The sequence below is a fragment of the Brachycentrus maculatus genome, unplaced genomic scaffold (genome assembly GCF_059751285.1).
Source record: "Brachycentrus maculatus isolate JH-2025_06_01 unplaced genomic scaffold, ASM5975128v1 h1tg000005l, whole genome shotgun sequence".
In the NCBI taxonomy this organism is placed as follows: Eukaryota; Metazoa; Arthropoda; class Insecta; order Trichoptera; family Brachycentridae; genus Brachycentrus; species Brachycentrus maculatus.
The window spans coordinates 2491744-2514621 of record NW_028280760.1 but is presented as its reverse complement, the minus strand read 5'-3'; the positions used below and the strand labels follow the sequence as shown (position 1 = coordinate 2514621).

General features: G+C 33.9%; 1 protein-coding gene across 4 annotated transcripts in view; it reads right to left on the bottom strand.

The window, feature by feature from the left end:
- The window catches only part of krz (beta-arrestin protein kurtz), a 183957-nt gene extending 161551 nt beyond the window's left edge, over window positions 1–22406 (bottom strand). For all 4 annotated transcript variants that reach the window (XM_088257272.1, XM_088257280.1, XM_088257288.1 and 1 more), the window contains exon 1: window positions 22112–22406. The gene's annotated coding sequence lies outside the window, so the exon portion shown is untranslated. The remainder of the gene's footprint in view (window positions 1–22111) is intronic.
- Window positions 22407–22878: the final 472 nt, after the last annotated feature.

Here is a 22878-nt window from a genome sequence, read left to right as displayed (position 1 = left end):
ACTGTAATATTTATTCAATATTACCATGGACTGGTACCTGGAGCGGAGGGCTGATCACCTTTCCTTCATGTGTAAACGATCAAGATAACACTGCGTTTATATGACACAGTGCCCTATGCACCATTGGGGTGCGGATAAGGGTTTTATTATTATTATTATGTATGAGGAGATGCATGAACGTGGAAGAGGCGAAGAATGTTTGCAAAGACCGAGTGGTGTGGCGTTATATTCTCTCTGCCTACCCCTGCGGGGAAGCGGCGTGATGGTTAGTCAGTTTTTTTCTTGTTTGAAGATTGCTACGATTCTACTTTTTATTTATCCACATACTTTAATATATTTGTTATAGTAAGTAGACACTCAGCTATCGTTAATGTTCAAAGTTTTATGCGTGTATAAAAAATAGTTTAACAAAGCGAAAAACTTAAGAGCATAGTTATATATGGTAAACACAAAGTCGATAAAATATATGAAACATTGTAAGATACATAGTAAACATAGTAAAACGTAATTAGAAGTAGTGAGAAACATGACAGATACAAAGTAAATAGGAAAATAAAATTCTGTGACAACAACAAAATTTATTTTACAATGGAATAACAAAATCATGTTTTAAGGTAAACAGATATAATTATGTATTAAAATTCATAACAAATGGTTGGTTTTATTTATTAACTTCATAATACACATATTTCCAATTTTAAATAAAAAATATGTCCACATTGGGCTTTTCCGTGCCGAGGGCACATCTTACAATACTTGATTGATACTTGTTTTTTCTCTTTGTTTAGTATGCGAGAAATGTATGTTTCTCGTATTCAAATTTCGATTTTGATACGAAGGAAGTAATTCTCAATTCTCTGCCCGTGGAGTGTGTTTGCTATACCGGAAGCGAGGAAAAGTTGGGTGAAAATCCAAAAAAAATAAGAACTTAATAAGGAAAAATACCCTTTGAAAATGTATTTGCCTTAAATATTTGAGTCAGGTTATGCTTTTTTCTAAATTAATAAATCAAGAAGACTTTTTGGTGGGATACGATGTTCATATTATTAACATAAGTGATACGGGTTTCCAATTACACGAAACATTGGTCGGAATTAGCATTTTTACGCATATTATTTTATCCATTTGGCGACTAAAATTCAACATGTCGCAAACGTAATGCACAATACATTCACACAACGAGTAGATATGCCTACTTTGTATTTCTGAGTCGTTTCTATCACACTGGCAAGGTATATAGCCATATGGCGTGTGCCCAGCACGAGCCCATATAGAAACACGTACCAAAATACGCAGACGTAATTTAAAACAACAGTATAATGCGAACGAGAATGAGAAAAAAGTAACTCGTCAGAATGAACGAGTACTTTTCTGTTAATAGTTATCAGATCCAAATCCAAGTAACTTAAACACCGGGTATAAGTTCAAGTCTTATTTCAAAATAATATCAGAAATAGACGTGGGTCATTGATCGATCAGAGCATTATGACCCGTTTATTTATTTACATCAATACCGTGACCGGATCCTTATTTTTGATGAATTTGGATCACTAACGCTAATCCGATCATCGGTGTACTGAATAACAATTTTATCGATTCACTGGTTCTTACTATTATAATACAACTGTAAAAAAGGTCCTCACATTTAATTGATCCGGTCTTTATGAACGGATCACTATAGTGATGAACCACTGATGCGGATCTTCTGAACGAACGGATCTTAATAATCTCTAATCAAAAACTCTCCCGGAAGAAGCTAAACGAAACAAAATAAGAAAAAAAAACACGAGCATAGCAAATGTGTTTTACTTTCGTGGCAATTGGATGTGCGTCCATGGATGAAATCTTAATAACGTAAGTAGGCGAAAAAATAAATGCTAGGCCATCAGATATGACGCGTGCCTATAGATACTAGTTTATTTATTGATATCAAGATAATATTTACAAAAAATATATAATTTAAATTTTTTTTAATTAAAATTCCAATAACAGGCTTTCACTTAAAAATCTTTAAAAAATTGTCATGTACATACATAAGTATAACTATTTCTTGATCAAATAGTCAAATAGACATCAACATTTCTCTTAAACGTTTGAAAAGAAATATTATCGATGTCTATTTGATTAAACATTTTACTGCACATATCGCAGGCTTTATTTAAAAATGAATTTTGGTAGGACTTGGTATGCACTGTGGGGATTTTGAAGTTTTGTTACTGGTCTGTGCTATCGGAACTCTAAATGTCCATAAATGGTAGCTAAATATTTGGGAGCACATCAATATGCATAAGAATTAATATAATATTTAATAATGATTAAAGAAAACACGTGTTTTTTACCACTTGAATTTTATTATAGACTACATGTTTCAGAAGTTAAACTTCCATCGCTCAGGTCTGTATAATAACTGTATAATGTTATTATACAGACCTGAATGATGGAATTTTAACTTCTGAAACATGTAGTCTATAATAAAACTCAAGTGGTAAAAAACACGTGTTTTCTTTAATCATTGTAACATGTCTTACCACAAAGTGAATGCCGAAACAATGAATAAAATAATATTTAATATATAAAAAATGGTGTAAAATGACAGTTGAGTACGGTTATACAGCGTTTTGTCGCAAAAAAAAAATCAATTGTAACGGGTAATGTAAATTCATACAAAAAATAAACAAACAAAAAAAAATTGTTAATATTTCAACGGACAATTTAATCAATTCTCTGCGGCTCACCACATCCGATCATTAATATTTTTATGTACTAGTATTTATTATATAGAAACTAAAAACACGTGTCACGTTTCTTGCTCAATAAGGACATACGCTATTGTTATAGCGTGTAACAAGCAATTAATACTTATAAATTTCATGCAGTGATTTATCTTCAATATTATTGGACAGGTTTTATTACTACGTACTGGACCTATACAGGTACATAATATGAATACATTGTTTTTATTATTCAATGCATGACTACGTCTAAAAGGTTTGTAGGTACCATAAAAGGTATCTACTCACTCAAGTTCGATAAAAAAATGACTTTTAGAGACTGAGAAAAGAATGGATGAAGCGATTTGGCAACATGCGTGGTGGCCCGAGTGTCGAAAAATCGATCCATCGCACGAATTTCGATTGCAGTACAATCAAATAAAGCAAGTTTTAGCAGTCATGCTGACCGTATGAATAGAGTGTGACCGTCATCGCCTTGACTGACAATAGTCTTGTAGATGAAATAGAATCAAAATCGAATGATCGATATGACGTTCAATCGATTTTAGTACAACTGCGGACAGGTGCAGAAAAATCGAAAGTCGTAAGTATTTTTCCCACGGTGTTTTAGTGCGCCCGTCTGCTTTTATTGACCAGCCGAGCCTACTAACTGGACGATGATCATAAATAACAATTTTTTACCTCAAGGGACTCGTACACATTACGAGTTATGAGTATAACCCCGAATACCCTAGTCGTTATTGTTTTTTTTTCCATTTTCTTATTTTTCTTCTTCTTCCTCTTTATTTAGGTTGACTTTGTCCTGTCATTCTCCGGTCCGTTCCTGGGGATGGAAGACCAGTTATCTCTTCATCGTTTAGGTGGTCTTCCTGGGGGTCTGATCCCGCTAATGCTGCTGTCCGCTGCTCTCCTCACTACTCGATCCGAACTCGCTCTTCCCACATGATTTCTCCGTCCTTTTCATTTTTCTACCTACTATTTCATCTCCATTTCCTTTCCATATAGCAGTAATGTCTTTCACCCTGAACTCCTTTACTTTTATCATCTGTATCGAACTCATTTATCCAACAATCCTATATTCACTACTAAATCTATTGATGTGGATTGCAGGAATGATCACCTTGCATTCATGTTAACACCAACTCAATTCACCACTATCTGGACGCGGATTGGGCCCAAAGAAAAAGAAGATTTAGTACATAACGGGCAGTGCACTAATGTACTGATGAAACCTATACTATATCCACTCCTCAATCCATTCATATGGAGTGCAGGATTGATTACCTCGCATTCATATTATTAATCAAGTTAACACCGCATCACTCCGAAGCGGTAACAGAGAAAAAAAGAACGTTACGGGAAGTGCACTAATACACTGATAGAATGTGAATTATGAGTATCGTCCAAGCAGTTGAACTTGTTACTTATAATTATTTATGGATTCGGCATTAACTTTGCGGAATGACGTGATGATATTTTTTGTTAAACACTTGTACAATACCATTTATTGAGTTTTATTTCATTACGCACGACTCGTTTCGAAAACAACTGTAGTTTTCGAAACAAGTCTTGCGTAATGAAATAAAACTCAATAAGTGGTATTATACGGGTGTTTAATTTGTTTTAAAGAATTACTTATTCGCAATCTAGTCCTACCCACGTTTACATTCGTACATCGCAAGATTTAGGGTGCTTCGATTCCAGAGAATAAATTCCAGACCGCAATTATTAGTAATGCTGCCACTCGTGATTTACGGGAACAAATCGGCTAGGTGTGGCAAATACGTAACGAACGTACGTCGGGAGCGAGTTATACCTTTGTTCAGTGTAAATAACCACGTGAGCGGCGTATTCGAGTTAAGTTACGCGGAACTGGATGTGATAACTAATTTAAATTGACATTTGTTGACTTACACGTGTTTTCTCATTACCTTCTCGTAAGATACATACAGATTACGCTCCTACCTTACTTACGTAATCTGGCTATTATGATAAGAGATATGAAAGAGCTGTGTATTCCAGACGATTTGGTTGGTAGACGTCTCGCGCTGTGATCGGCTACAACAACTGCAATGGGCAAAGTGATATTACCAGCTCGCAACCAGCGCACAAATTTGGCTAGCGTCCTTTACTGTTGCAGCGATGGCGTGGAATGCTCTTTCACCAGTAGTTAGAAATAGTGAGTGAGATGATCTTTAGAAAAAAACTAAAAACAATTTAAAAAAAATGTTTGCTAAATCATTTCCACCATCTTGTTTCCCCCAATTCGTTCACCGTGAATCGCCTTTTCGTTTCATTTTTCCAACCGGTTTCAGTCCTTGTCCTCTTCAGGGATAGATATGTACACATATGCATCCTTAAAGATTACAAGGTGCTTGTGGAAACCGGTTGGGAAAAAGTACTGAAAATAAAAGTGGTAGATACAAAGCTGTAGTTTTTTAAAAAGCTTATAAAATGTGCCACAAAGTATCAGCAAAAAATAATCAAGAAATTTAATTTCTTAGATTATCACGCCGTTCATATTATAAATGAATAATACCATCGTTTGTTAATGACCTTAATAGCCTACGTTTCAACCGTATTTTGGAAAAAAAAATAATTAAGTAAAAGTTGTAAAAATAATATTAATAAATAAATAATACATCGAGCCTCTCGTAGAAGCACCGTTAGCAGATCCTAAATTAAATATTTTATGTCGGAAAAGTGGAGAAGACGTTAGACTAAGTAGTTTGTGAAACTTTGTAAGATAAGTTAAGGGGTTGTTAGGAAGAATTTAGTTACTTTCTCGATGCCGAATCGAGTTTATCGAAGTGTGTCTTTTTGATATTTCGGAAGGTCTTATTAAAAATTCAGCAAAAGTTAGAACGCCACAAACTTCAAAATTTAGACTGCTTGATATTCAAGGGGCACCGGATAGGTAGGCGCCGACCTACTGAGGAGGCGGGTAGGGCACTGCCTTATATATTTATCTAAAAGACAGTAACAGCCGTGGCTTTCAGCCGCTGTCAGTAAACCGTGATTCGCACATCAAAATCTTACTTGACTTGAGTATCGATGAATGTAAACGAGCATGCTTATTTCATTCAAATGTATACAGCTAGAGAGCATGCTCGTCTTAAGCATACTCATAAGCATGCTTAACTCCGTAAGTTGCAGAAGACTGGGAACTATTTTTAATGAAAAAAAAAATATTTAGTTCAGTTTTTCTGATTTTTTTGGGCAGTAATTTAGTAAATAGATTTTACTGACATCCCCAGAGGTGTCATCATAAGTATCGCACTTAATTTTCTTTTTCTAGGGTAATTGTTTCTTAGAGACACGTGTGGCTCCATATAGATATGGTGAGAAACTATTCTCCCAGTACTACTTAAATCGTTAATTAGTAGCATGTCCTCAATATTATAATAAAATTGAAAGCATTTACTTTGTGGTTAGTCATTTTAACTTTTGTATTTTATACAAAAATGTTAGTAATATTAGTATATAACCACTTACCGAGAATTTTTGAACTATGATTTTTCGCATGTGATCAACATTTTTTGTAGTTTTAAGTGGTATGGTAGTGACGTGTAGTATTGTTTGCATGCTGTTGTAGTGATTTTCCTGGCGAAGAGACGGGTAGACCTCGACAAAAATATCGGTGAGTAGTTAAAAATATACTAATAAAACTAAAAAAAATGTAAAAAATATAAAAGCAAAAATTAGTAGCATCTCTATTTGTACCTTAACTTACGATCTAGGTGGCACTGGATAAGAAGTTATGCGAATATGACACTCCCGCGAGGTTGAAGAGCACGGGGGCAGGAGAGCGGAGGATGCGGAGGAAAACACTTCTCCGAGTATCAAAATTCCATTAGAATTCCGCCAGGAAAACGCGTTGCCATGACATTGTCACTCCCTTCGGCGAAAGGCAATACAGCCATACACCGGGACGCCGAAAAGGCAAATAAAAGCTACCTGAATTAATTGGTATGCAAATATTGACGCCACTGACATTAATGGCTAATGACACAAGGTAGCGACGCGCAGGCACACCCCTGAACAACCTAGCAGTGCAAAAAGCGTACAGAGAAAGTAATACGATTACCAACAGTGTTCTCTTGTTGAAAGTACCATATCGACCCGTTATTGGCAGAAAATCGTATATGTATTCCAAATATGCAGGGACTGCGTTGAAACATAAAGTTATTTTTACTTGAATGAATAAATAATAAATTTATGAGACGATTGCAGTTGGAAATAGAAATGGAGGAAGACCAAAGAAAACTTGGCATGATCTAGTATTCCTAATACATAATTGAAAGTGGTCAGGTCAGGAGTCGGAATAATCGGCGGGTATGTATGAGCAGATGACACGAATGTGAGTCCCTTGAGGAAAAAACAATAATTTATAAGGGAGAGAAAATATTTTTAGGTTAGAAAATTTAATGAAAACGTTCGTCGGTATATTAGCGATCTAACGCCGCGGTCCCCAACCCCCGGTCCCGTACTAGGTACCAGGCCGCCCAAGGCTCTGCTTAAAAATAAAAAATTACGTTAAGAAATAATCGAACATATCCAATAAAAAAATCATCAACAAAATATAATCATTCAGTTGAGAAGCCCTCTAAGCCAAGTTGACACTCTAAATCTAATAAAATCTAAAATATAAAGAATCGTGTCCCTAACCCTCATCTGGCCGAGGTAAAGTTATCAAACTTTGACCGTCCCGCTGTGATATTATAAAAAAGGTTGGGAGCCACTGATCTAACGTACATGGAACAAAAAGGTTATCCCATAACCTAAATAAACATCACGCTACTGCTGCTGATGAAAAGATGTATTTACAATTTTGCTGAGTTATTAACATAAGCGATGGATGGACGGAACACCACGAGTATTAATTAACCCAAATCTTTAGTATTCCCATTAACTATTCAGTCTGCCCGCAGAAACGGGAGAAAGAACTTCTATTCATAATAAAGCGTAAGCATAAAATATAATATTACAGAAAACAACCGATTTTCCGGCACCAATGATGGGAAAATTCCATAGTACTCAACCTTGCATAGTACTACAATCTCAGTATTTCCATATATGCAATGCACTAGTCCTCACACAATTAAATTTGCCAATATCTGTGGTCAGTTTTAATATTCAGTAAAAAAAGTTCTCGCTAGAATTACTGTATCGCCTGTCATCTATAACTCCGCGCAAATGGGTTGCCGTATTTTATTTTAGCGTGCATATTTTAATTAAGTTTAGTTAAGTGCATATTTAAGTTAAGTTTATTATACTTAGTTCGCTAACTATAATAAACTTAACTAAATAATATAATCATATGAGAATATTTCAATTCCTTAGGACGGTGACATGAGTGAGACCGACTACGCTCGTAGGGGCAAATCAAACCTTACAGTATAGTAGTGAAGAAAGTACATCTACATGCATTGCCGGTGCGTGCGTAAAGGTGCCTTACTTTAATCATGCGTAACATAATGCATTATGAAATTTAATCAAAGAAATGCACAACCACACACATCAATGTGACAAGTTAACGCTGCTGTCTCGGGGTATCAAATTAAATGGTTATTATATATAAAAATTAGAAGAAATTTAAATATTGTGATAAACACCGATTTAGCTATTAGAGGACAATGAAGCAGGATATTGAGAGAGTTCAATAGATTATGTTGCTGAAATTGTTCATCTAAGAAGGAACATCTTCAGATAGCACTGTTTCTACGGCAATCCAAATTGATCAATTGGATGCAATTTTAATTGTTTATCACGAGATTTTTTAAGGAAATTTTTGAGCAGTCCTATTTTTGAGCGATCCTCTGCCCAAAAATTATCACTGGCCGCCTCTAGCAACAATCCAAATATCATTTCAAATAATAAGAGTTCAAATAAAGGTTTGGATTTTATTAGCTGTTTTGAGAATTTCCATTTGGGATTTCATCAATGATTTACAAATCCCAGTCAATCCGATGTCGGAAAATCGGGAATCTGGCGTACTCTCCGGATTCTCCATTTGAGGACACACTAATATATGGAAATGGACTAATGTAAATAACGAATAACACAGATTTATAATTCAGCAGTGTTTTCCTATGGCTCGCAGAGAAAAATGTTTTTAACATTTTCCGGGTTTGCGTTTCGGCATAAAATTGAAATAAATCAGCAAATGGACCAATACATTCCAGAAAAGCTTATGTTAATTTTATGGACATATAAAAATAAACATGCGTAAGTATAATGTGGGTTCAGATAAATGGATCAAGGATTTCATCTATTGTATATTGATTTATGTTTAATTAATTTAAGTAATACGAATAAACGACGCGAGGAAGACTATAGCAGAAACATGAAGAAACAAACATCAAACATTTACCACTTTTGGTCAAAAGGGCTTCATTACGCTATAAAGCTCTACTCGTATATTAACTTACTCCCATCAAACGTTACTTCTACTTTATCCACACCCAATGGTGCTTATGGAACTGCATCCAACTGATGCAACGTTTATTTGATTGTTTATTATATAAAGACAAAGTGATCAGTCATCATACCCTTCAGGTACCAGCCCAGATTAACCCTTTGAACGCGTTAAGCAAAAAATAAAAGTTGATTAAAAAAATGCTATAAAAAATGCTATAAAAGTATTCTATAAAATTCCTTTTATTTGTTTACATTAGTCCATGGCTTGTAAAAATCATGGACTATAGTCGATTTACGCGTCCAAAGGAAAAAAAATCGGGCGACTTTAGTCAATATGAAATGCCAATGCTTTTGAAACTATAGATATATTCCACTTTGAAGTCTGTACTTTCTGAGCATTTCTTCTCCATATTATAATGAATAAATTTAAGCTTTGCGTTTCAGTCTCTCGCTGCTCGATGATAATGACATTTTTTTTCCTGTTATTGTTCACATTTTTGTTAATATTGTTAAAGGCATTAGCCGTAAATAAAATTAAAATAAAATACTTAATTATGAGCGTGAAAAAACACAAAAAGGACTCCATTTTGCTCTGCCAGTTAATACATAATTAATAATTGAGATAATATATATTTTCATAACTTGGAGGCATTACGAGAAAATCTAGTACTAATGTTTGATTTAAATTACTTTGAAACTACACGGTGATCGTTTTGATGGGCAGAGAACAAAGGAATAAAATTTAGTACACAAAAAATTATGTTTACATAAATATCAAGCAATTGTCCTTTCCGCCTACGTTTATAGAGCGAGACTTAAGCTCAGTTGATGAATTTATTTCATGTCTAAAATTAAAATAATCCCTACCTCCCGTTTACGTTTTCATTATTATCTTTTTCTTTTCTATTCCTTCCCTCATCTCCAAACATTCTTGACATTCAAAGAAAACTTTTATTTCAATCATTCCCAACTTCAGTAAGCCTGACTGAAGCTGAATTTCAGAAGTAATTCAGAAAACTGGTTTGACGATGAAAACAAAGCGCGCAAGAAGAATATGAAGCAAGTATTTATAATGTTTTGAATATTGAAAGCATTAACTTTGTGGATCATATTGATAATACAACAGGTTGTTGCCGAAACTAGTTGGTTAATAAAAATGTGAGTGGATCAGAACACAAAGTATTTTTATCTCTCGAAATAAGTATTTATAAAATTAGAATATTAAACAAAAACATATTATTTGATGAAAAGGACAAAATAACAATATTGATATGCGTCATAGTAACGATTTCGTATTATAGAAAAAATAGTGAGCACGCAAGAGTTGCAAAAACATGTTTACTTTTCTTTATTAGTAAACAGAAAAACAACAAATATAAAAACAAAACATTTATTTTGTGTATTAAAAGCATTGTTAACTTTGTGGTATGGTAATAAAACACTCTCCTTATCATTCATCGTTCACTTTTTGTATGACCACTTAAAAACCTTCACGACTACCGGTTTCGAAATAACCATTCCATCATCAGGTCAAATGTAGACTACATTTGACCCGATGATGGATTGGTTATTATGAAACCTGTAGACATGAAATAGTGGTATTACACAAAGTGAACGATGAATGATAATAGGAATTTTAAAAAATAAAATAAAAAAAACTGAAACTGTGCCTCCTCTCTGCCTACCCCTGCAGAGAAACGTAGTATTAGCTCCTTTTTATAGAGTATCATTAGGGAATGAAGAGAATGTGATGTATGGAAGGATATTGGTCATGTATGATTAGGTGTATGTCAGGACAGAGGAGTTTGGCGTTCCATCCTCTCTGCCTACGCATGCGAGGAAACGGCGTGATGGTGGTAGAAGTAGTAGTTTAGCTCCTTTGTATCGAGTATTATTCGAGAATGCAGAGAATGTGATGCGTGGAAGGATATTGCAAGTTACTCAAACAACCTATTTTGAATAGATTTATATTATCCACTGACACTTCGTGATGGAATTGCATTTTTAATTTATTATTAGATTAAAACCAATATTTTTAGCTTTTCCACTTTTTTATTTGACCAGCGACCGGGTTTCGTCGTTACCGACATCATCAGACTGGTGATGTCGGTAACGACGAAACCCGGTCGCTGGTCAAATAAAAAAGTGGAAAAGCTAAAAATATTGGTTTTAATCTAATAATAAATTAACCTATTTTGAAGTTACATGCATCTCGCATTGTTGCATTCTCCGCTATTGTCCGCAACAATAGACCAAACTCTCTTTCAAGACGAGATTCTCGGAACATTACCCTGTGTTAGATGAAGATTAAAATACATGCATAGGATTATTAAAAGAGTCCCAGAATCTACGCGGTAGATACGTCAATAAATTGGTTCCCACAAAAATTGATCATGGCGGACAGCGTGCTTCTTATTACCAGATGTCACTTAGCATTTTGAATATTTCCGACTGCATTATTGATTCATTAATTTGTGATATTTTACCTGTACATACACAGACTTATTCTTCCATATTCTTTTTCATCTATGTCGAGATGTCAAAACAGCATTTTGTTCTTAAACGTGCAGTAATTTTACCCTATCACAAATAAAACATAAAAATGCATATTTTAATACGTGGTCCGATACTTATAGCAATATTGGCGGCCTGTTAGAACGGCGCAGTCGCACCATACACGTATTACACACGTAACCTTATAAATAAATGAGGGCTGTCAAGTCCACGATACACTGTACAAATTCGTGGATATTCTCTAGCCACCCGCCCTGTGAAGGTATGTGTAGGTTTGTTAATTAAAGTATGCAAGAATAATGGAAGCGAGTCTGGAAGTTGGTATAGAAATATAGTACCTACCTAAAAATTGGCTCGAGGCACTCTTCAAAACTAGGTACCTTCGTTAAGTAGGTACAAAGAAAATTAATGAAATAAAATAACACGGAAAAATATATTACGAGAGCTCCTTCATTTTGTGAAATACGTCACGTGTTTTTGACGAAAATTAATTAATTTAGAGAAATAAATTAAATCAAAACATCTCAGAATCATATTTAATACGGTGATGCCTTGGATAACGTATTTAATTCGTTCCAGGAGCAAGTTCGTAACATAAAATACGGTACCTACTGTAATATGAAAATACTATTTTATTTTATTTTTTACTCGGGCTCAGATTTAGGAGTCTACCGAGGATTGCAAGGTTCGAATCCTCTTGTACCATCCTTTGATTTTTGTCTAGTGGCCTCTTGAAAAACATTTCCAAAAACAAAAAAGTTGTCTGTTTCTCCCTCTTCTTCAGCACCTGACGGAAATAACGGGCAAGGGTGTCATTATGGAGATCGTTGATCCTGTTGGCCTCAACTCAGTTTGGATAGTGGGTGTTGGTAAACTATTGAACCATTCCCCGTTTGACCAGGATGACATTGATGGCAGCAGCAGACATTGATTGATTTCATTGCTTCACATTGTCAGATTTTTTTTGTCGTCAAGAAAAGGCGATTCAGTTGGCTTGGTCATGTAGGTACTCCGCACGCCTCCTGAGAGCCTTAATCAAGCTTGCCTCTTTTATAAAGCATCAGGTTCGCGCCGCCCAAGACGACCACAGTTGACAATTCGTCGGCAGTTCTCGTCAGAACTTCGGGACGCGGATCTGACTTGGTAGGATGCAAGGGAGATGGCAGCCGGCAGAAAAACCTGGAGACAGTATGTGTACTCCATTTGCTCCACCTTGGGAAGGGATATGGTTTAATGATAATACATTGTCAGATAAGGTTTCCCTTTGAGCTTCATCGTGTTGCCGGACTAGAAGTGCTTGGAGATCAGATGTCAACAGTTCTCGGTGTCCTTTAATAAGTTTCTCCTCATCCTCCTCCTTTCCCTCAAATTCCAACTTTCGGGCCATCGTGATGATATCCACTTTTGTGTCCGTTCACAGTCCGTAGTGCGAAGCGAGTTTCGTGTGATTTGCGTAATCGACGAACAGAGAATTCGTTGTGCGCAGCGTTCGTTATGCGAGGCATCACTGTACTAATTTATCACAGAGAGAAACAAATCTGCCAATTAAAATTATGTAAGTTTACCATATTCTTTAAAATTGATTGACAATTATTTTCATCATAACGAAAACCAGAAAAAAAGCAACATATTTTTTGTGTATTTAACAGGACTTTTTTCTATGGTGTTGTGCAACATTTCATAGTTATAATAAAACTTGCTTATTCCATCCTTAGTGTAGCTACAGTACGTTCATTTTTTGTTTACAAACATTATATAAGAAATACTTAAAAGAGTGGTAAGAGAAGAAATAAATTTTAAATAAATATATTTCATAAATAGAAGTAAAATGAATATTTAAAAAAATACAGAAAATAATAAATGATATAATGTATAAATAAATAAAATTATCTACATAAGTATATTGATATCATTCAAAGTATTGCGTTTATTGCGAAAATGTTGCTTGATCGCGATCGCCAAAATCTCAACTAATCCTTAACTTATCCTTTTTCATTTACTGCTCTAAATTGTATGCCATTGCACTGCAGAGTGCAGATCATTCATCATCCGTGACCTTGCACATTGTTCTGGTGCGTGGGTTAGAAAAAACCCCCAACCAGTGTGCAAATTGTAATTATATTGAACCGGCGCATTAGTCACGATGCAGCAATGTCGCGTGGGTGTGGCTCGGCTCCGGCTAGAGGAAAGCGCTAATTTATACACGTCGACAAAGGGCCACACTTGGCGTAGGAAGATGCGAATAACAATACTTACACATGCAGACTAATTTCAACCTAACGAACGTAATTTTACATCTAATACCTGTTTTTTAAACCCATAATTCAATGACACGCTTAGTTTTTTTTTTATTACTCGTAATTCCGGTTATCGAGGAAAACGGAAAAATAGTATTCGGGTGCAAATCTAAAAGTGCGAAATTTCTCTACAAGTATACACAGTACGTTTAGTATAAATGTATGTACATACAATGAAATATAACGGTTCATAGGATTAATGCTTAACACATTATTTTGGCTTATCTAGTATACAACTATTTATACGTATAAAATATGCTAAAATTCTTAAAATTCACAGATGGATTAAGGCGATTTTTTACAATATTTTTTGCAGTGTATTGAAATATTTATTAAAATACTTTTTTTAACCCTTTGAACGCGTTAAGCAAAAAATACAAGTTAATTTGAAAAATGCATATTTTCCATAAAAAAAAAGTATTCTATAAAATTCCTTTTATTTCCTTTTATTTCTTTACCTTAGTCCATGGCTTTTACAAAACATAAGTCAATTTACGCGTCCAAAGGAGAAAAAAAATCGGACTACTTTAGTCGATACGCGTCCAAAGGGTTAAATATACTTTTAATGTGCAAATTATCGATAGCAGTAAGTTCCGAAAGTACCAAACTGGAATATGTACCCGTATTAATTGGACAGGGAATATCGTCTCGGGTTATCGACCATCCGGAAAGCCATGCATAATAATTATGTCGCATGTTGCAAACGGCCAAGACTTAGCAACATTATCAGTCTCCGCAGTCGCATTGTGTGGATGACATCATCAGATTGAACAGGCGACGGGGAGACCCAGACAATAAATGTGTATCATGCAATAATGCAAGTAGGATATATACTGTATTGCCACCATTCTTCCCACGATGACTCTCCAATACAATAGACGTAAATGCGTTTTGTATCGTGTGAACTTGCTGCACTATTATTGACGGCGTAAGGATTAGTTCACTGATTCAAAAGAAGGTTGTCGCGGCAACAATTCGGGTAAACTTTTTTCGAAAGATGCGGCAAGGCCTGTTAGCTATGGAATATACCTCAATTTTTACTTTTGTTACTTTAGTTTGAAGTCATTATTTTTGTTCATTAGTTTTGTAAAAACTGATTTATTTTTTATTATTTTTAAATAGGCATAGGGATCCTGAGGGGTGGGGACGAAGTGTCGGCCTCTGTCCATACATCCTCTTCCCCCCTCATCAATCTGCAGAGTTTTTATTCCTTAAGAATGAATTCAAATTATTCCTTTATAAGCAGCTGATAAAGAGTCCCCAGGACTCTATGACCACTGCGGGTGGGTTTAGAAAAAAAAAGATTTCTTCTCGTAGATTATGAGTTAGTGAACTGATGAGATGATTGATAATTAAATATAAAAATAACGATTTTCCAATTAAGAATTTATTATTTAGATTTTGTATTATTTTAGGGGCTAGAATCTATGCTTTGACCAATAAACAGGGATATATTTTTTTATTACATACTTAAAAATCAATGTTTTTAATTCAAGTTTGAAATCCAATTATAGGATCCCATTCAAAATGACATTTAGCGCAGCAGATGTCAATAACATAATAAAATACTAGCGTTAGTCTGAAAATATGCATAACGCTTATCTTATAAAATATGAGAGAAAATTACTTGTGGAATAATCGCTATTAGCGAGAGTGACAATATATTTTACACTGGAAAATAAACCACGAAAATTTGAACAGTAAAGCCGATAATATTTTGAGCTATCATATTCAAGATGAGCAAATATTTCCCAGGAGAAAAGCGCTATATGGGCACATAATTTTTCCCCCAGTCACCGGGGAATTTAGAAATTTTCCGGGAAAAAATGTACGATATTAAAAACCGTTTGGATTACCATATCAGCGATTATCCTACCAAGGGAAGGGCCCGACCTTCAATAAAAATATTATGTACTTATATGCTTCAACAAAGGACGTAGATTTTTTTTTTGTGATAGTTTATTTTGCCTGCTCAATATCGGGTTAGCTAGGAATTGCGAATTGGCGAAACTACGAAAATCAAAGATTTTTATTTTCATATTACAGTATTTTTTAATGAAATAAACAACACAATAAACCCATAGATGATTTATATTATTTTTAATTTTTAATTTTTTAATTTAATTTTAAATTAGAAATAACTCTAAATTATCTGTTTGAATACTCCCTTATTAATTATTTAATGCTTTTAGCCAGAATTTTTTTTAACCCTTATCCGCACCCAATGGTGCATAGGGTACTGCAGACGCAGTGTTGACGCAGTATTATCTTATTCGTTAACAGATGAAGGCAGCGTGAACACTCCTGCGCTTCAGGAACCGGTCCAGGGTAATATTAAATAAATATAAGAGTGTAACATGACTTATATTTTATTTTCGACCTCCCTTGGGAGTCGAACCCAGTACCTCCAGCACGGTAGCTAAACACACTAACCATAACCAAATACCCGCTATTAAACTTAGGTTGAATTCACCACATAAATTTATATGACATTTACTACTTGTAGTGTATTTTGCCAGTTTATAGAACGTTAGAAAACTTTATGATAAGCATCATTAAGTAAAAATAGCATATTTTCGAGTTAACGTTTTTTACCAGTACACCCACGATATTTACTTAAGTAGGTATATACTTGTGTATTGGTTTGTATGGCGTAATCTGCCTGCTACTGTCGACCTGGATTAGATGACAGGTCTGAGGTTGTGTGTAGGGATATTACACTCCCACGGGAATGGGTGCCACGAGCTACCTGGACCCATCCATCGCGCACTGTCAATCGGGAATGTAGAAAACAGCCGAAGGGGGGGGTTCCGATATGAACACATTATAAAAAAAAATATGAACACATTACGAAAAAATACACATTATACATCCTGAAATACAAGCGAGAGAAGATTATGGGAATATTTAGCTTCATTTGTATCTTATTTATATCGAATGAAGACTTGATTAGTTGTTCATAGCGGTGTTCCACTAGAAAGCTCCAATTCCTATCCTAGTTGAACCAGCGTAAAAATACGCGAAAGGTCGAACATTTAGAAATATGGCGTGGCTCTAAAGAAATACCCTTTTTGCGTTAGCACTGCAAATGGCGAATTTGCATATTAATTCAATTTATAATCAGCGACTATTTGCTTCCGTGCTTACGCCACATGCAATTGATCATGAATTTAAATGACTTCTGATATTGTTAAATACATATCGTAGTCGTACAGGAGAAAGTGACCAACTAACAAAACGTAAAATGTTCAGGAGGGCTTTTTAAGTCACCTTTGCTTAGCAAGAAAATAAATATCAATGCTGTAAGTCATTTTTAACAAGTCAATATATTATACATCTAAGTTTAAAATCCTTTGGGATTTTTTTCAGAGCATTATTAAGCTAGTAAGATGTCAAATAATCAATGATCAGGTTTTTGTAAAAAATGCACTTGGTCACTTTCTCCTGTATGACTACGATATAAGTACGAATACAAGATGCTGAAAAAGTGTTATAAGCCATTTTTCCTTAATTTTATTTACTTATTTATCTTTATATGGACCTGGAGATGAAGTGCACAATCCTCTTAAGTTCATATACATTAGATAACACACAATGAACAAATATATATGAAAAAAAACAGCAACAGTACATCACAATAAAGATAAATGGTCTGAGATCAGATGGTTAAATGTTAGTTAAGCCCTTCAGTTGCTAACGGAATAAGTATCAGTTTACGAAACTTCAATTATGTTAACATTATTCTTAATAACAGATGACTAAAAAATAAACACTTTAAAATGATCTTATAATAATCGGAACAGATTCAACATGACTATTAATAAATACATAAATTTAAAAAAAATAAAAAGAACATAAAAATGAAGTAATAATTTTATAAAATTAAACAACTTTGTTCTAACCAATTTTTTATTAATAGTACACTTTAACCTACCGGTTTCAACAAGAATCTTGTCATCATCAGGGTTTATTGAATTCTAAAACATTAAAAATATTAAAATACTCATAATTAATTACATTCCCTTACCAAAAATCCTAAATGTGTATGAGTATATAAATTATGAGTATTTTAATGTTTTAGAATTTAATAAACCCCGATGATGGCAAGGTTCTTGTTGAAACCGGTAGGTTAAAGTGTACTAATAATAAAAAAAGTGTTGAAAGTTGTTTAATTTTATAAAGTTCATAAAATGTGCCACAAAATATCTGCGAAAAACATTCAAGATATACGTAAGTAATAATTTCGTAAAAAATCTCAACTTTTGATATATTATTCATACTTTATGATCTTTTTATAACTTTAAACATCAGACATGATAGTTAAAACATTAATTTCTGATAGTCCAATTATTTCATGACAATTGTCTTGTAAAATCGTTTTCAAACGTTTAAATAATAACAATTTAAAAAAAAATAACAAAAAACTGTAGTACGTACTAGTATAATTACGTTATGTGAAGTAAATGAATGCCGCATCAAGTCTTCCAGGCAATTTCTCTCTCCAGATGAAGACCGAAACAAAAGGTCAGTACGAAAATACATTTTGACATCGTTTGAACTCGGATTTGTAAAATGGAATTGAATCCACCTTCAATTAAAAGTTTACCCCGAGTTGCGAGTCTAAGCACAACTTTCAGACATATTTTAAATGTCAAAATTCACGACTTCATTAAAATAAAACAGAACGATCAGAAAAATTTATGTGTCTAAATATGGAAGAGCGATGTGAGATGTACATAATTAGCAAACATATGCCACGATTGGTCAAAGTAACTTTGAATATTACGCACAAAAGCTGTACATCCAGTATCCATAAAGTCACTAAATAACGAAACTATGTATAAAAGAGCTATTTATAATTGGATAATGGAGGTGGGTAGATTTGAAGTACATCGTATCATACGGCTATGTCAACGGTTGTAATAGACAAATAACATAATAAAACAAAGTATTGTAAAATGTTCCCTCTGCAGGGGAAAACGAAAAAAAAGTGTAGACACATTATTTTAAATTTGAAATTGTAAATACGGGTATGATAAAAATAATGCGTAAGGTTTGTAAATATACGGGTATGCAACGAATGCCCTAAAAACAGTTGCTATTCTCGTTTTTTTCCTCTTCTTAATTAATAGTACCCACTGCTCCTTCTGCATTTCCTTTCCCGTCTAGCAATTATTTCCTTAACCCCGAGCATCTTTACATATTTCATTTATTCTTCATTAGGAAGAGCATAAAAGTTAACATAAATGTCAATTAGAGGTCTTTATAAGTATGTTAAAAATAGCAAATGAAACAATTTATCTGTATTTAATACGAAAAATTGCTCGGAAAAGAAACGAAGCACATTATTTAAGTTATTTAAAAGTTCGTTAAAGTTGTCGCAAGTTTCTCATAGATGTGAGTTTAGCCCATAGTTTGTTTTAACGAGGGGAGTGTGGAGTAAAGGGTTAATTGCTTGGACGTAAGGATGACTTACGTCATCTGTATCCCATCAAATATATTCAACTCTCGGACCCTAAAATCTGCAGTGCAGAACTCAATCTCCCGGGCTTCATATAATACACCTCGTCGTTTTGATACGGTGCCCTATGCACTATAATAGATTATTGCTAGTTTGATTTGTTTATGAGGTAAAATATGATGATCAATTGGACAGATCGTTCTAGAAAATGTATTTTTATAATATGGCAAAGAAAAATCATAGTCTTTGCTTAAAATATATATTTTTTAAACTTAAGTATATGGTATTAGTATGATAAAAATTATAAAAAAATTGCACATTACTTCGTTGATCGAGAAGTAGAAAAATCCTCCCTTTCTTTTACATGTCCCTGAAGTGTCTTTTTTCTCCCATCACCCTCTTTTGCTGCTTGTGATGACGCTTTCCCTGTTCGTAACTCGAAATTGTATTCCCAAACCAGTCATTTTTTCGTCGGAATTTTTGTTCGTAACTTGAGACGTCCTTAACACGAGGCCCAATATAAAATATAATGTAGTCTTTTACTTGTCTGTAGTATGAAATGTAGCGTTATACGGATACTCGAGTTCATCCCGAACATAAGGAAAATTTATTCCATTACCTTGTTTTAAGACTCGGGTGTAAATTTCGAAGTCAATTAAGTTGTACTTTATCGCCTTTCCTGTAATGAAATGCCAATCTACACATACTTAGGTGTGTAAACTGTCGGCACCACGTGGCAATAAAGAATTTGGCTCAATTTTATAGCCGAGTTTCCTAGAAAATCACGTCAAGAGCGTCACAAGCGAAGGAATATCTGTTACTAACGCAGGATCGTGATATAGCAGTTAAATATTCAATTTGATAAGTGATATAATTTATGATTGTTTATACAGGTATTCCGCTAAAGCTAACCCATGCTGTTCAGCATGGTCAGGGATCGGCAACCTCTTGGACCAAAAGAGCCAAACGTTAGTAGTAAAACGGTTTGGAAATTTTTGGGGAACTAATTTTTAATTTACAATAATTTTATTGAATTTATTGAATGTTTAAAAGGTGCATTATAATGGTTATCTTTAATATAAATAGGTGTTTGCTATCAAACGAACTTTTTATTGGCATATGAACATGAAAGTGGTTTGAAACTAATTTGATTTTTCAAAGGTTGTTTTCTTTTCAATGTTTACATTTTTAATAATAAGGTTTTATGTGGGCTCATATGAATATGCAGTTTTTTTTTTAAATCAACATTTCTGTCATTGTGAATTTGACAAAGAAAGAGCCGCACAAATTGCTTAAAGAGGCACATGTGGCTCGTGAGCCACATGTTGCCGACCCCTGCCGTAGATCAACTGAAATACTAATAGTGTCAATTTGGAAAAAATATGTAGGAATTGAAAATATTACACATTTTAATTTGAATAAATTTGATTAAGTGATACGTTAGAAACTAAGGGATCTCCGTCAGTTCGATAGAATGTATAAGAAAATTTATATTTGTGAAATCACTTATTTGCGCAAATGATAAACGATATCTACAAAAAGTGCCAGATATGTTGTCGTATTAGACGTCATCCACAAGTGGTGGCGGAAGAACTTTTGTGGCGCTGGAAGTCGACCCCAACCTAAAAAAGTAATCTACGAGGTGACAAATATGTTGTGGTATTGAAAGTCGTCCACAAGAGATAAGAAAGATATTTTGTGGTATTGAAAATCGTTCACTAAAGGTGGTGAAATAAATATATATCGTGGTATTGAAAATCATTCAGAAGAGAATGTTGACCAGAATAAAGTTTTGTGGCCGCCAGCGGAGTGCCCAATGCGCCATCAGTTGAAATCAGGAGGAAATGAGCGGGAGAAAAGTTGGTCATTAGCGTGGGAAAATAAAGAAAGTGGTTTAGTCGATAATAATTTATTATTAAGTCGATTAAAGTTAATTAAAGAAATTATGTGAGTACAGGTGAATTAAATATTTAATAAAAAATAGGCAAAAAAAATTGTCACGGTGAATAGCCTTAGTCTAAGGATTTTAAAAAAACGGTATCCTTACAGCTAAAATCAGGTATTATAATCACGTATCTTTTAGAACTGGTTCAGCATTATCGTATTTTTTCATAAACATAATGTATGTATTTATTTCCTAATAAATATTCTCGGTAAACAGTGGATCGTTGCTGGGGTAGTAGCTAATTGTGCACTTTTTTCCGCCAAGACATTAGACCAAAGTTAAACATATTTTTTAAAGTTTCATGTCTGAAAAATAACGCAATCTTTCGAAGAAAAAAAATAGTTTCTTAAAAAAAAACTAGAATAGATAACTAATCTTGTTTAGCAATATTTTAAATAAAATTAATAATTATACAATTCATTCATGTTTATTATTTTTACACATAAAAACCGTATAACAATTATGTTGGTATTTATGTACCTACGTAAATTGTGCAATTAAAGTTAGACTACATACTTTATTTTAATACGATAATTGAACTGAAGTTGATGTGGCGGTACAATAACTTGTCATTAATAATAAGTTATCAAAATGTTTCAAGATAGTTTTGCATTTTAAAATCAAGTACGCACGATGGTAATCTCAAATCACGGCATTATATGAGGAAGTAACATAACATCACGAAACAATGATTTAAAAACAGTAATACAACATAAATAGGATATAATGGAATACCACTTACCAATACTAACAGTCTCGGTTTATAAATTTAGAAGCTGAAAAGAACTTATGATTTGCAAAACATTCTCAACCACTGACACAATCACTTGTAAAGCTAATAATTTATTAAAAGTTTTTATGAAAATATTAAACAGATTAAAAAAAATGAAGACGCATTAAAATAATTTTAATTGGGATGTAACACCAAATAAAATTCAATAACCTTATACGCGCTGGCAATTTCACGGCGCCGAAGAAATACCACGGAATACTACAATTGACAGAGGACCACACCGAATCAACACCTCGCCATAGATAACGTCTTTCCACGACGAAAGACTGAATTGCCATATTTTAAAACAGGGATTACATTTTATATAATTAATTCACCTACTTATCAATATGGTCCTTGTTTCACTTTTTATGGTATTTTACCACCCTTGAATTACATTTCACGATTTCCATATAGTATTGAAATTGAAAGGATTATGTTATTGTGAAATATTAGCTAAGCTAGCGGTTCACAACGGTGTGCTAGTACCCACACTAATGCATGAAAACGAAACATGAAACTGGCAAAGGAAAGATGAAAGCACAGTGAACGCTGTTGAAATGCGCTCCCTCAGACGAATGTGTGGAAAAACATTGTATGACAGAATTAAAAATAAAGATATAAGAAAGTAATGTAAGGCTGAGCAAGGAATAATTGAAAATATCAGGAAGAGTTCTTTACGGTGGTATGGACATGTGGAGCGAATGAATAACGAGAGAATGACTCAGAAAATATAT